At 34.2% G+C, this 15,289-nt stretch overlaps 1 protein-coding gene across 1 annotated transcript in view; it reads left to right on the top strand.

The window, feature by feature from the left end:
• Nucleotides 1–4,750: 4,750 nt before the first annotated feature.
• Nucleotides 4,751–15,289, top strand: part of LOC128223357 (uncharacterized) — a 42,544-nt gene continuing 32,005 nt past the window's right edge. The window contains exon 1 of the mRNA XM_052932636.1: nt 4,751–4,871. The gene's annotated coding sequence lies outside the window, so the exon portion shown is untranslated. The remainder of the gene's footprint in view (nt 4,872–15,289) is intronic.

Genomic DNA, 15,289 nt, shown 5'->3' with positions numbered 1-15,289 from the left:
AATTGTACTTAAGTCTGACATATCAATCCGAAAGTCAGTATCTGACATATTTGTATCTGACAAGAAAATATAGTTCAAGAATTGAAATATACCTGCCACACAAGCACAAACTACCCGTAATTCACCTTAGAGTTCGGACACTCTAAAAATTCGGACACCCATTATTATTTTCAAAAATAATTTATTTAGCGTACCTAATTTTCAAACACCCAAAGGACATCGATTATAACTTTTACAGTTACTAAGTCTCACAGACAAAGATTATAGATCTTTATCCTTACAATGTATTTGCCTGGCTTGATTACCTTACCGTATAATGCACCAGTCAATTGTAACCACCACGCCCCCCCCCCAAAAAAAAAAAAATAAAAGGTCCGGGGAATAGCCGGGACTTTGGACTTTCGGTGTAGCCAACCCTGGGAAAAATCTCCGTCCTGCGGGGACGAACTGATGGTAAAATCCCGACCAAATGCCCCCGCACCCCAGAGACTCTATATAAGGCCCGCTAAATTTGGCGCAAAGACAAAACCACCCCGGTCACCCGGCCCTGCGGGGCCACCTGGAAAGTAAAAACACGGCCCTTTTGCCCGGCTATCCCAGGTATACCCCAGGACCTGGGGGGTGTGGTTACAATTGACTGGTGCATAACATTACTGTGACAAATTAATTTGTTACTACTCATCCTAAACGATTTATTGCCTGTTGAAAAGGAATTGTGATGTGTTTAATGGAGGATTAAAGAAACAACAAGGGCAATCAAGGGATTAAGTAAACACAAACATGACATGTTTGTAAAAGAATCCGCCAATAAACCACACTTTTAATATAGACTTTATGAAGCAATAATTGTACAGTAAAACTCATTGAAACATCAATAGAACATTAAAAGACAACACATTCAATGATACAGGTAACTATTTAATGTGATAAATTAAAGTTAGATATGCAATTCTTAAGTTACAATCGAAAACACCACCCGGACACATTAATCCTGCATAACAATATCCATGCTCTCCATGAGATCATCGTGGGTATACTGTGAGTTATGTGACGTCACACAATGTGACTGTTTGATCTGAAGCCGATAAAAGGTGTTTATTCATTTCAATGCATGTATAAAATGGTGTTGAATGGGATTTTAATAAACTTGATGAAGGAGTAACACTTATAGGCGTTATAACTATTGATAACTACGGATAAATTAATAAGTGGTAAAATGCAGACATGAAGAAAAAAAGGCAGGTTTAACATACATGTAGATAAAATGAATAAATGGTTATTTTCTATGAATTTGGACAGCGAAAAAAAATATTATTTTAGATGTCCGAACTCTATTGTGAATTACGGGGTAAATACAATCAGAAATTCAACTCTACTATTGTCAACTTTTCGTATTTATTTCGTAACAAATGCTTTTCCCTTATTTGGCCCTATCAACAAAAATATTATTTATTAACATAATACTCTAGTTTCCCCTTGAATGTTCTCTTGTTTAAATTTTTATCAACAAACCAAAGACTGTCTTCATGTTTATCAACAGGAATAAGTTCATATTGATTCACGTAATCCGATACTGGTTCTTTATTCAAGTCAATAATTTTATACAATGTAGACCCTTGTTAAAATACTCTTCTCTAAATGTAATAACAAAATATGTAATATATTGCTGCTTGTAAGCCCGAGTGAAAAAAATGTTTCGTGTAACTTACTCTAACCAAATCACCGATATAATATTTAAAACGTGGAGATGTTTTTGGATATATTTACGTTTTGGAGATATTTTAGTCCAAATTTGTGTTTTATTTTTCTTTGTGACATCACTAGGTGTTAATTCATTCAATCTCCGATGAGGCGAATTATTGTAATTATTTACAATATCTTGAAGGGGATCTTTAATCCTATAATTTTGTTGATATCTTAACATTCTAAATACCATCCTACGTATTGTACGAATGGGTCGCTCCGCTTTAGCGGTCCATTATGTATTAAACAAGTTAACTCCCTGTTTTTTTATGAACGTTTTTAAATCATGATTGATAAAAAAAAAATTGTTATGAAGTGTACTTATAAACACTAAGAATATCTTTGATTGCTGACAATACCGTGTTTGATGTTTTGTTAACTAATGGTCGAACGGATAGAACACATGAACGTATCTCTATAACATTGAATTGGTATCTAACTCCATCGTTGTATTTAAAGCTGCACTCTCACAGATTGAACGTTTTGACATCTTTTTTATTTTTGTCTTGGAACGAGCCATTTTTGGCGAAAATCCATGGAAACCAGTGATATAAGACTGCTGACAAAAAATGGATCGCAGATTTTTATATTTAAGTTTAAAAAATGATGTTATCACTGGTTTGCAGATATTTACGCAAAAAAATGCTCTATCCAAGACAAAAAAAAATAAATTGTAAAAACGGTAAATCTGTGATAGTGCAGCTTTAACAATGAAATCTACTGCCATTAAATCCGTATCACCCTGATCGTTCATACCCGCCCTCGGTATTTTATATGCATGTCTAGATAGACGTTGAATAGCATACGAATCTTGATTGTTGAGCCATTTATGTATAAAATAAGTAGCAAATACACGTGGAAAGTCTTTGTTTAATATCCTCTGTAAATGTTTTGCAAACCCAAAAAGTTTCCTGCATTTTTAGAATCGAATAATACTGTCATAGGATATGCTCCTTCTGCGTTTTATTCATGATTAAAGATGATCGTCGTTGTATGTGCTTTATATTGCAAATTTGTGAGAGTTGTTGTTTATTAAACTAATCAAACATACGAAATGAAAACATGTTTACATATTGTTTCACTTGTTTGACAAATTATTTAGGTGACAAAATAAAGATATACATAAAAGGATAAGAATGACTAGTCATTTTACAGCAAAACATGGTAGAGTTCATAATTGTTCATGTCATCAATTCTTATTTTTAGGGTATAAGGCAATAATACACATACAACATAGCATAACATTTCCAATTTTGTTCCTCTTTTTCTTTGCATTTAAAGGTCCCTATGGTCAACGCAATGGACGAAAAAGTCGACCATCAATACGATTGATTGTCAACATCAATCTTTTCATTTTTCTACACTACTGTTCGGTTTTCATGAACTGCAGAAAGTCTATATCCATGATACAGTCATGATCTTTTGGGGATGGGATATCCATTGAATAAACATGGCATAGTTGTCTAGTCACCATACCCATAACTTCGCACAATGCTTTTGCGTAAACAGAGTCAAAGTAAGAGTTAATATGATTGACACTTGTGAACTCTATAGTTGGTTGATGATTCTCTATAGAGTCCTCGCGGTTATACCTTCATGGCCATGTACCCTCATCTTCATATAACGCTTGAGATAGTGCCTTGCCTTCACTGCAAGCCATTTTATGTGTTTCTGCTGTGATACGTTTACAACGAATGTCAGTAAGCTCGTTAGAAAATGTATCTGGGCTTGAGTCATTTCGTATTTTTTAACACTTTAGTCAATGTAACTTGTGTTGAGCATGGGCAGATCGCAGCTACAAAGAACACTTCAAAGTCACTGCGTTGATCGTTTATAGTATGTATTGCGTGACTGACAGCTGCACATACAATGATTGGTGCAAACACAAATATCCGTTTTATTGTTTGGGATATAGTCTTCAGTGTCTTTTATTATTTGAGAAAATCTTGTTTAAAGCGGTTTTAATTGACACTGATCTTGGCATTCTCCACAAGTATTATACTCATTAACTATGGTTTGAAAATCGGTACTTCTTAATAAATCTATCATGTGCTGATGACTATCTCGCACCCTAAACGTAACGTAAAATAATAATCGCAAACTTCAACCACAAGGGGATTAATAATGATAATAAGATCGGGTTTATTCTGCTAACAATTCACTAATAACCAATTAACTTTCATTTTTGATTTTAAACAATGGTTTAACAATACATTAGTTCACTACCCACAACTTACACGAATGAATGGTTATCAAAAAGAACGGTCTATTGTCATCTTAATCAGATCAAGGTTTTGTATGTTAAAATGACAGTGCTATTGTTCGTATGGTATTATATGCCTCATTGAAATGAATACTGTCAAACAATGAACCCGTCAACATACCCACCAGAGTAGCCTAGAACATGGCATTGATTTGCGTTCTTTTGTTATACTGAGGCCATTCAATGTGCCAGGTGACCCTATATTTTATGTTATCATTTAAAAGGAAGTTGTGTTTAACAATTTTAATGCAACATTTTACCGAAATGACTGTATTTGGTAGACAATACCCTTTCAAATCCTACAATACTTGTATGAGATCAACCGGCAGTAACATTTGACATGAATGTTTATGCAGCTAACAGAGAACTAGTTTATTTGCGGGTCGGGGTTCTGAAAATGTTTCCTAGGTATCCGTCAAATCGACCACATACCTTTTCTATTTCTACCTCTTGCATTTCGCCGACTTATCGAAAGACGGTTGTAGTTCAATAAAGAAATACTATGTGTTTAAAACAACAGTCTTGCTCTTAGCGCTCGGTTTTCAACCTTAAGACATTTTCAACTTGTTACTGAAACTGTTCAATCTGAAGAAAAAAGGCAAGTACGTGACTGCTTTTATAACAATAAATAATTGTCACCCTGGCCGTGCCTAGATTTCAATACAATTTGAAACGCTCTATTTAGTAGTTTGTAACTTAATGCCAAATCTTCAAGTGTTTACGAGATCTCGGTTTCTTCTTCACGTAATATGTTAGCACAATCTTACCGGAGATCGCCATTCAGCTACGATGTACACGAGTTATGTTTAAGGCCGGCAAATGAACGATTCAAGTGTTTTATTTAGATTACCTGATTCTGTAAAATGTAAGTATTTACATTTTTGTCTTAATTTTATAAAGAAATGTTTTGTTGGAAACTTATCAAATTTCCGTAATTATTGAAAGTGTAACTGTCCGCTGTAGGCGGCGGATGTGCGTTCATAGTATAGCATTTTGTTATAGACGGAATTACGTTTATAGAACATATGTTTACTTGGTAGGTAATATGCAAATTACAGAATATACTGTTTATAAAGACCAGTGGAGCCCTTTAGGGTCGAGCATGCTTTTTTCTAAAGGGATCTGTTGGCCTTGTTTGACTTCGCACTTTGAACTGTTCAATTCAACTTCCACCAAGTTCAGATATCATCAAATATTCGTTTATTGGTAGATGACATCGTGTAATTATCTAGTTAAAGGCTTCTTTAAAAGCCTATTAAAATTATATCTGGCTTGTTAATCCCAAACTTACAAGCATCTTGTGCCAAATTACGTATGTAGTGTGTATTGCCATTCAGGTTGTGTTCATGTAAATGAGTTGCGCTAGTTCTGCTTTGACTGATCAATATTTATTCATCTGAGATCTCATTGATAATAAAAGACACCAGCGGATAATAACGATTAGGACCAATAAAAAGTTTGTGTATTACCCTCGAAGTAGTAAGCATAATCTCTATAAAGTATTAAGTTCCTAATTTGTCTGTATAAAGCTCCCATTTTGTTTTAATGAATTAATAGTAAAGCCAAATCCCCGAAGGGTTATCTGGGTCTATTTATAGGCTGGGAATATACGGGTTCTACAAAATAAACAATTTCAGCTATTGTATCCGAACAATTCATCAGTAGTAAAAACTTCGACAAGTATTTTGTGAATTATTGGTCATGCTATGGTAGTCACAGACTCGGACATAAACATCAAATATATACAGAGACCTGGGATAAATTGTACATATTCGGACATCACCCTTAAAATTAATATCCATCTATCAAGGCAAATACACACGTACTCGGATATCACCCTTATGCATACTACTAATTGAGCAGTGATAATAGACATGTCCTCATCAAATATAATTTTCATAGAGTAGCGAAACAATATACATATGCAAACTGCAAAAAAACATACAAACAACGAGACTATCCTTATCTATGATGTGGAAAACCTTAAGAAATCGGTACAGGAGCTAAATAATGTTTTCAAAGGTGTATAGAGTTTTAAAAAAGTCACCGATGATAACGCATCTTATAGAAAGATTCCCGTGACCTTAGACTTAGGTATACAAATGGGGGAAGAGATTCAACGCCAATGTTAGCCCAGACTGCAAATGTTCTCTTGTTCATACTTTATGCGGATATATAATGAAAGAAGTTGAAGATAATCCATATCTGCAATTAACCATTTCTTAAGACCTCATTTCAATAATTTAACCGAAAAGGCAAATACTACGAAGCCAAAAATGTTAGTGGTCGAAATTAACACAAGCCCGCAAACTGGAGACTTGTAAAATGCCTGTCGGGTTTGTCCAATATCTAATAAAGCAAGCGGGCTTGTGGAATTGGATGAGAATAAAATTAAGGTTGTATAATTGTATTCTCCTTTCACGAATGACTTTAGGTTTTCTTCAGTCACCATTTCACAAGAACCCAAAATAAGGATTCATGCGAATTTGGAACGTTTCGAAAGTTTTCCGTTGCATGAAAAAGTCGTGATTCATCTTTTGAAGTAATTTCAGTCATTCAGTTTGCAATCTATGCTAACGGTAATGATTCGATTTTTGATTTTTACTATTTAGAACAGCCCCGACCGGCAACTTATTTGGGTGGCTTGAAATATTTCGTGTTTTTTTGGATTGGTTCCCGATTGCTCAATGGATTATAGTTGAAAACTGCAACTGATAGTACTATTTGTCGAACTTCCTTATGTTAACCTTGAAATATGCTTATTTGTTTTAATTTGCATGTACATGAAAGAATCCAGTTGACAAGATAGTATTAGATGTTCAGGGGCTTTTCTTGCCTTATGTAGGATACAAATATCAGATGTAGTCTCAATGTATGTTCTCAATCACCAGAAAAAAAAATACAAATAGTATTATTGTCTACTTAACCTACCTTTAAAAGGATAATGTACACACCGACTGGTACTTTTTGTAACTTGTATGTGTTTTTATATGAAAATTAAACTTGGCATGGAAATTCCATGATTGATGCAATTTTTTTACGGCTAATTCATTTCTAATCGGGCTTGTTAACATTTCAAGAAAACAAGCCCAAAGAGCTTGCTGTATGAAATCCTAATTTTGATCATTGATTATAACTAAACATGTTATTGCCAAAACATCAGCATATAGCACTCTAGTTAAATCTGTGTTGAACAATCAAACCTATGCTTCCAAGAGGAGGCAGACAAACTCGAACATGTCCAATGACAAGCCGCAAACAACATAAAACAAATGTACAAAAGCATGGACCCAGGCTTTGCTTTAGAGATGCTTGTAAAAAACATACTACTCTCCAATTTAAGAATGTCGTAGATATTAATGACTCGTGCCGGCTACAATATTGACTATAACAGCCCGTTTAAGAAACCAGATAATTGCGATACTTAAAAGTGACATCAACCTTCGAACATCTTACATCCTGAGCAGATACTCCGTAAATAATGATAGACATTTTTAATTAAACTCGTGAATACCTTACCGACTTAACAACCTTTGTCATAAAAATTGCTTAAGATTGAAATCCGCGAACTAGTATGATCCGCGCCAAAGAGCTTGAACACCTCAAGACCGCTCTACAGTAAAAGGCAAACAAATCCCCTGTTGTTTAATTATGCCGTAACTGTTCCTTCTGGAGCAAAAGAAGAGGCATTCTATATGGACCATCGTAGATTCAAATAAGGCATCTAGATTTTAAGCTTGTTCAAGCCCAGGAGTCGAAAGTTAAAAAATATACCCCGTTCAGTGGCATAATGAACAAACAATTTGGTAATTTAAAAAGATTATTAATATCGACCATTTGATTTTTATCTGTTTAGAGCAATACGGGGCCAGTATCCTATTATGTCTATCAATAGCAGTGCGGTAATGTATAACAACCTGTCAAAATAAGTTGAATCAGTACAATTATAAATTCTTCTCTGAAGTATCAACGAGTCAGGGTATTAACCAAATTCAGCTTTTTCATGTACTCATGATATATTTTTAGTTTTACACACGGGAGGCTAATAATGTAAACATTCAGTTCAAAAATCAAGGAAACCAGTTAGAAAAAAGAAATGAACAAATATCATTTTAATCGAACAGTTTGTTTTACTTTTAACAGGTGTAATGGCCTTTCAGGATGTCTCTCGTTTTTGAACATTTGAACATGGTTTTTTAATCTATACATGTTTAACCTTATCATATTGAACTAATAAGCACTCTTTCTATATACCATAGAACACACATTTATGTCTGTTTGAATACAAAAACATGTTTAAGTCTGTCCTTGTATCATGTTACAACTATTTATTTAGTCATAGCTCAAGAGTCCTCAAGTATCAGGACAAAAGCAGATCAGATTTTCTATTTAAAACAGACCGTACCCTTTGAATACATTGATTTATATCCTGTTAAGCAATCAAATCAGTTGATTTATGTGTTGACAATACACAACACAATGAAATAAGAAGTCAATTGGATTTGACTTTGAAATACGAACTCTTCTCTTTGTTACGCTCGTAAAGCAGAACAAAAGCACAGCCGATATTAATATTCCTTTTAACGAACTGAATTGCAAAAATAGGTCAATTGTAAATGTTGGTTTAATTCGTCTTGGATTTGTATACAATAAATATACCCCTAAAATTCCCAGCCTATCAAAAGATTTATCGGAACACTCATCTTGAAATAAGGTTTTAAAGACAAAGAATGATACAACATGAATATATGCGGCCTATCACTGCAGTATATATGAGGTTTCTAATTATTATCAGTTTCTTAATTGGAGGGAAAGCGGTGTTTAAAAAGAGACTTGGCTAGTTAATTTTTGACATATCCATATGCATATGAGTACAATCCGTGTATTATACCATTATTGATGGAGACACTTATTTAATGTTAAAACTAGGTCATTAAGACTTTTGGTTAACATACATAGTGATGGTCATCAAACGACACTATTGATTTTTAACCAGGTTTACACAAAGTGAAACCTGGTTATTAGAATGATGAACGTCATTGTTCGGGCGGACGGGCGAGTGCGGGCGGGCGGTGTCAAACTTACCTATGAAACATAATAACTTAAGTTAGTTTTAACAATTTTTTCCGTTCAATATACACAATAAATCAATACACAATTTACGAATGTATAATATAAAATTATTCTGAGCGGACTGGAAGACAAGCATTTGAATGCTTATATAAGTGCCTTTCCGTGTTATAGTTTAAATGTTCTAGATTTTAATGAAGCTCGGTAATATAGCTGATAAGGATGTGACTAGAATTTGTCGCAAAATTACAAAAGCTTGCTTAGCAGCAGAAACGTGGTGAGTAATAAAAATGAAAATTTTATGTGAGTGTGCTTACTAAATCAGTTGATTCAGTATGCTTAAATTTGAAGAAAGAAAAAACAAGGAACTGAATTACTTTAGTAAGGGTTGATATATCTTGACTTAAGTTGGTATTTGGGAAGAGTTTATGAATGCCTTTTATGGTATCGCGTTTGAGGCCCCTGGGGTCAAAGTCAATGTCACTGTTACTTAGAATAGAAAAAGGCTTAAACTAACTAACATAAGAGTTGAAATATCTCGACTTAAGTTGATATTAAGGGAGAATTTACGGAGACCTTTCATGAGATTGCGTTTGAGGCCCTGTGGTCAAGGTCAAGGTCAATGTTACTAAAAATAGAAAAACTGTTGAAACTTAATTTGTATAGTTAGAATTGACATATCTTGATCAAACGTCATATATAAGAATAATTTATGGTGATCTTTCATGGGATTGGGGCCCCTAGGCTTAAAGACAAGGTCACTGTTGTTAAACATGGAAACAAAATAAAACTGTATAACTTTAGTTAAGGTTTGCAAATCTTGACTAAAATTAGTTTTTAGGAAGGGATTATGTAAAACTTTCATTGGGTTGCGTTTAGGGACCCTGAGATCAAGGTCAAGGTTACTGTTACTAAAAATATAAAAATTATTTAAACTAAATAGTTTTAAATAGGGTTGATATACATTGACTAAACTTGATTTTTTGGAGGAGTTAAGGTGATCTTTCATTGGATTTCGTTGAGGGGCCCTGGGGTCAATGTCACTGCCACTAAAATAGAAAAACTGTTGAAAATGAATAGAACAATAAAGGCTGAAGTTCTTCTGCCAATCATTGAAAACCTGGTTTCATTGTATTGCGGCGTTTCTTGTTGTTTATTACACTGTACATGTTACGGACTTTTAAAAGGTCGAATCGAAGGGAACTATGCAATATGTGTGCAATGGACCTCAAACGTTTTTTTGGACATGCAAATATTAAGGACATTGAATATTTTGAATAAAATTCTAATAGTTTGCGTTGAAGAATATGTTAGACAGTTATAGTCAGTTGATATTGTTAAGAATGTGAACATTGGGTAAATATTTTGAAACAAGGTTAACAACGCAAACGTGGTATATACTGTGGTTAATTAACCAGCCTAAAGGCACATGGGATCATACGGTTTTTGACTGACCTATATTTATTTTTCCTCTGAAGGGCCTTGCAATACATTACCATGCGCCTTTATACTCTACACCGCACGTGCTCTGACGTCACACAATGATCCGTTCGAACTGCAGCCGACTCATACGGCACATTCAATAAATGTGTTAATATGTTAAACGGTGGCAGGTGTTTGTTTGGATTGCAGTTGATGGGATTTTCATAAGGCGTAATACATGGTCATTGATAATTGCCAAAAAATAATATAACAACTGATGAAATGTTTTTTTTTTTAAATCTACCATTAATCATGTTTATATACAGAACCTGATCCTAAAAGATGTAGGTTTTATGTTTATTTCGGACATGGAAAAAATGAAAGGCGAACAATATCCAAATTATATAGACAACATAATTTGTGCTTTGAATTTAACAGTTTGGCCATCGACAAACAAATTCATCATGTAATGATCGGCGACATAGGAGTTTGCTATGTGACAACCGGACTGATTTCAACAGTTCTTTAATGGACAACTGAATGCACTTAATTTGTTGACTTATGTACGATACAATACAATACGTGTGGTTATAAAATCAGAAAAACCTAAATTTGTTCGTATAATTACATTAAATAGTAGCAACTCAGGTATAAAAGGAAATACGTAGCTAGTTGAACTTCCCTAAGCTCGTTAGCAAAGTAGATACATTTTGCTAATCTAAATGTGATATTCTAATTGTTATAAGTTAACATGGTTTCAAATTTATTTAACGTTGCCCAGTGGTAAAAATAAGGATTGAATAATTTGTTTCTTAGTTCCCTATATTTGGGCACATAAGCAGAAAATGAACTTAAGTTTCAATCTGATTCATATTGCAAGATACACATATTCTTTCATTTACACATGTGTTGGTATACCCGCCCCTCTTGTTTCCAAGTCGATGGGCAAAAGTTATTTTCAAAATTTATTTCCATGGATAGTTTCTAAGTATTTTTCTCTGATAACAGTGTGTTTAAATAAGGCGTATGTTTTAATCTAGGTGAATTATTGATATCTGCGTACCAGCATTGGCATTTTTTATCTATTAGTATCTTCTTTATTATCTCAAAGGTGTAATTATCAATTCTTTCACTTCCACAAATCACAGAAAACAGTTAATTGTCTGATTTACGGGATGTCCAGTATTATTAAATATTTGATATAATTTATTTAGTGAAAAAGATGCATGTTTAGCAATACGTTTTGAGATCTATTAATGTTGCCATCTTTAAACAAATTGATTCCTAAGTATTTAAAGGAATTATCAACCTCTATTGGGTAACATGCTAGTTGCGATTTCCACGAGGTGCGAACTAATTAAGAGGGTTATGTTTGATTGATCGAGCCCTTTAAATTCAACGCGGTAAATGAAGTATACACTCTGTATACACACTATTAGTCGATAAACTTTACCGATTAGCTGAGAGGCGGAGCGTGTACTGTAAGTGGGAGGAGCCAACGCCTGTCAAAGCCGTTTTTGAAAGACATAACCATCGCCTGTCGCTTACGAAAATCGATCGCCGAATTGGTATAAATAAGCTTACACACACACACACACACACACACACACACACACACACACACACACACACACACACACACACACACACACACACGATGTGGCGGATCTGTGGTCTTGTGGTTTGACTATCAATCCAGGGGTCGCAGGTTCGATCCCCCGTCGCATCACTAAAAAAACTTATCGTCTTCCGGGAGGGACGTTAAATGGGGGTCCCGTGTGACAGTGCTATACACTGGTGTACGTTAAAGAACCAGGGTAGCTCTAACCAGGGTTACATTCTGTCTGTGCCCTATGCTCCAAAAACCTAAAATGACTAACATTCTTAACGGAGCACTCGCCGAATGGACAAGACCCGAGTGCGAGTATAAATAAGCTTACACACCCACACACACGAAAATGGCGGATCCGTGGTAACACACTTGACTATCAATCCAGGGGCCACAGGTTCAATTCCCCGTAGCATCACTAAATATAACTTATCGTCTTCAGGGAGGGACGTTAAATGGGGGGTCCCTTGTGACAGTGCTAATACACTGGTGAACGTTAAAGAACCAGGGAAGCTCCAACGAGGCTCCAAAAACCAAAAATAACTAATAATCTAAGCGAGTATAAATAAGCTTACACAACACGAAAATCCGACTCTGACCAGGTTTGACAGGAGATAATGAAAACGTCCGGTGCCATTAAAGCTGCACTCTCACAGATATACCATTTTTCAACTTTTTTATTTTTTGTCTTGGAAAGAGCAAATTTTTGCGTAAATATCTGCAAACCGGTGATATAAGATTGCTGACAAAAAATCAGATTGTAGATTTTCATATTTCCGTTCGAAAATTAATGTTTTATGGCTTAGACCAACGGTTTAAGAAAAATGCATAAAACATCGTTTTTTGAACTTAAATATAAAAGTCTGCGATTTATTTTTTTGTCTTATATAACTGGTTTCCATGAATTTTCGAAAAAATTGTTTCCAAGACAAAAAATAAAAAAAACTTGTCAAAACGTTTAATCTGTGAGAGTGCAGCTTTAAAAGAGGCGTACAAGGCTATTATAAGGAATTTTCAAAACGCCCGGGGTCAAATTCTGGGACGTTTTTGGCGATTTTCCGGACGTATAATACGTGGGTTACCATAAATATGCAAATTTATATGCGTTGCCCTTCCATTTTCAAAAAACATGGGTTTATTCTTTTGATAAACTTATTTTATTTTATTTTATCCCCACCTGTCGCATGAAATAACGCGATCTTGCATTGTCAAAAATATTATTATTATTTTTTTTTTTTTTTTTTTGGGGGGGGGGGCGTTTGCATTATATATTCACTGGAATTTTTGCCGCCTGCTGTATTTATAGATATAAAAATAATACAGGCAGTATCAGAAAATTTGTTAATTCTTGTATAGTAAAATCTATGAAATTGAACGTTCCTTGTTTAAGAATAATCTACTACACTTACACCCCTACTGGAGCAGAAAGTGAACTCGCCCACATTTTCATCGGTGCCTAATTTGCCTTTAGCTATAAGAAAATCCGTAGCCTGACATAAATTAAGGAAATTTCGCCTTCCAAAGTCAAGTACTTAATCTTTGCTTAACCGGCGTTAGACCTTTTCACTATTTTGACTAATAAAAGGCTGGTTTACACCTTGATAAATATCTAGATGAAAACCAGCCTTTTATTGAATATAATGAAATCGTATTCGAGGTGTGCCAATTTAGATCGCCCATACAAAATGTATAGCCAAAGTCATATTTAACAATATCTGATTCTCTTCAATTATTAGAAATGAATGAGTTTGAACTATACGAATGCCGATATGCATGAAATATATAAACATAATTGTTATGTGAGAATATGGAATGATCTATCTTTACCAAAATAATTCCGTTGTCGCTCTTGCTATCAATTGTAATATAGTCCTTTAAAACAGTGTTATAATAAAACGAAATACCACCACTACATCCTCGAGTGCATTTTGATGGTTTCTGTCCGTAAATATGATCACAGTTATATCCTAGTAAATATTATTATTGGAAGGAATCCAAGTTTCACTTAGATAAATAATGTTAAATTTTGTATTAAGTTTAAAAAATCTTCATGTACTATTTTGCGTCTATGTCCATGAATGTTCTAAGATGCTATATTGATTAGGCATTCCTCCTGACGTCCCTACTGGTCTCCACTGGCTGGGTATGTGTAGGATCCTGTTTATGTTCAACGATTTTACAACGAACTTATTATTATCGTACACTGAAACAAACAATTATTATCTTTTCCGAGATGAAAATATTTAAATAATTGTCCCAAAATTTACGTTTACTGAATCTGTTTTGAACAAATCGATAGTTTACTTTTCAACGTTGTTTTTCTAGATTAAAAATATTTTGGATTTCTCGTTATGCTCAATTACAGTTGCGTTAGATCTAAGTTATAAAGAGTCGTGTTTTGAATTACATTAATCAGTTATTACTGTCTCTATTTCAATTATATCTTTTAAAGATTTTCTTTGGATGTATTATTCGTTTTCAGCTATATCAACTGTTCTTCTAGTTGCATGTAGTGCATTCGAAAGTCAATACTTTGAATGCTATTTTCCTAATTTCTCGAAACTTCTTTAGTCCCTTATAACAGGATTAAACTAAGCTCACTTTTTTTTGTTTTTCAATATTTTGCTAAATATTCACTTCTTTAATATTTTTTATACTTAAGATAGGAATTATGATTGTCACAATAAACCATTTTTCATTTATCAAAATTCAATTTAAGTATGAATTGTGTTCATTTAAATAAGCTACTTAAGCCATTTAAGCTCAAGAAGTTTCGAGATATTGGTGCCAGAGCCACATGTCCGTATTAAATTTGAAAGGTTTTTGGTAGGAGAACATACACGGTACTACTTTTCAATTTCGCCAACAATTTCTAGAATTTTTTAAATTGCATGTCTTCAAACTTGCTTTTCATTATAAGAAAAGAAACATAACTAGTGTGTTTTAAGTTATCAACTCGCAAAGTATCAGAGACAAAATGAGCGCGATAGCTTTAATTAAATGTATTTGACAGTTTGAATGAGTGACAATGAAATTCATAAATAATTAAAGGCCTAGTCTAAGGAATGTTTAGCATGACAATCCTCTGCTGTGCATCTCCTGCAAATTGCACTGATGTGACAGTAGGGGCCAATTTCCTGCGTGTATTTTTATTGGCTCAGGGCCATTTAGGGTCCATTTCC

This window comes from Mya arenaria, chromosome 17, assembly GCF_026914265.1.
Source record: "Mya arenaria isolate MELC-2E11 chromosome 17, ASM2691426v1".
NCBI lineage: Eukaryota > Metazoa > Mollusca > Bivalvia > Myida > Myidae > Mya > Mya arenaria.
Note: the sequence above shows the minus strand (reverse complement) of the source record. Positions and strands in the feature narration are given on the sequence as shown.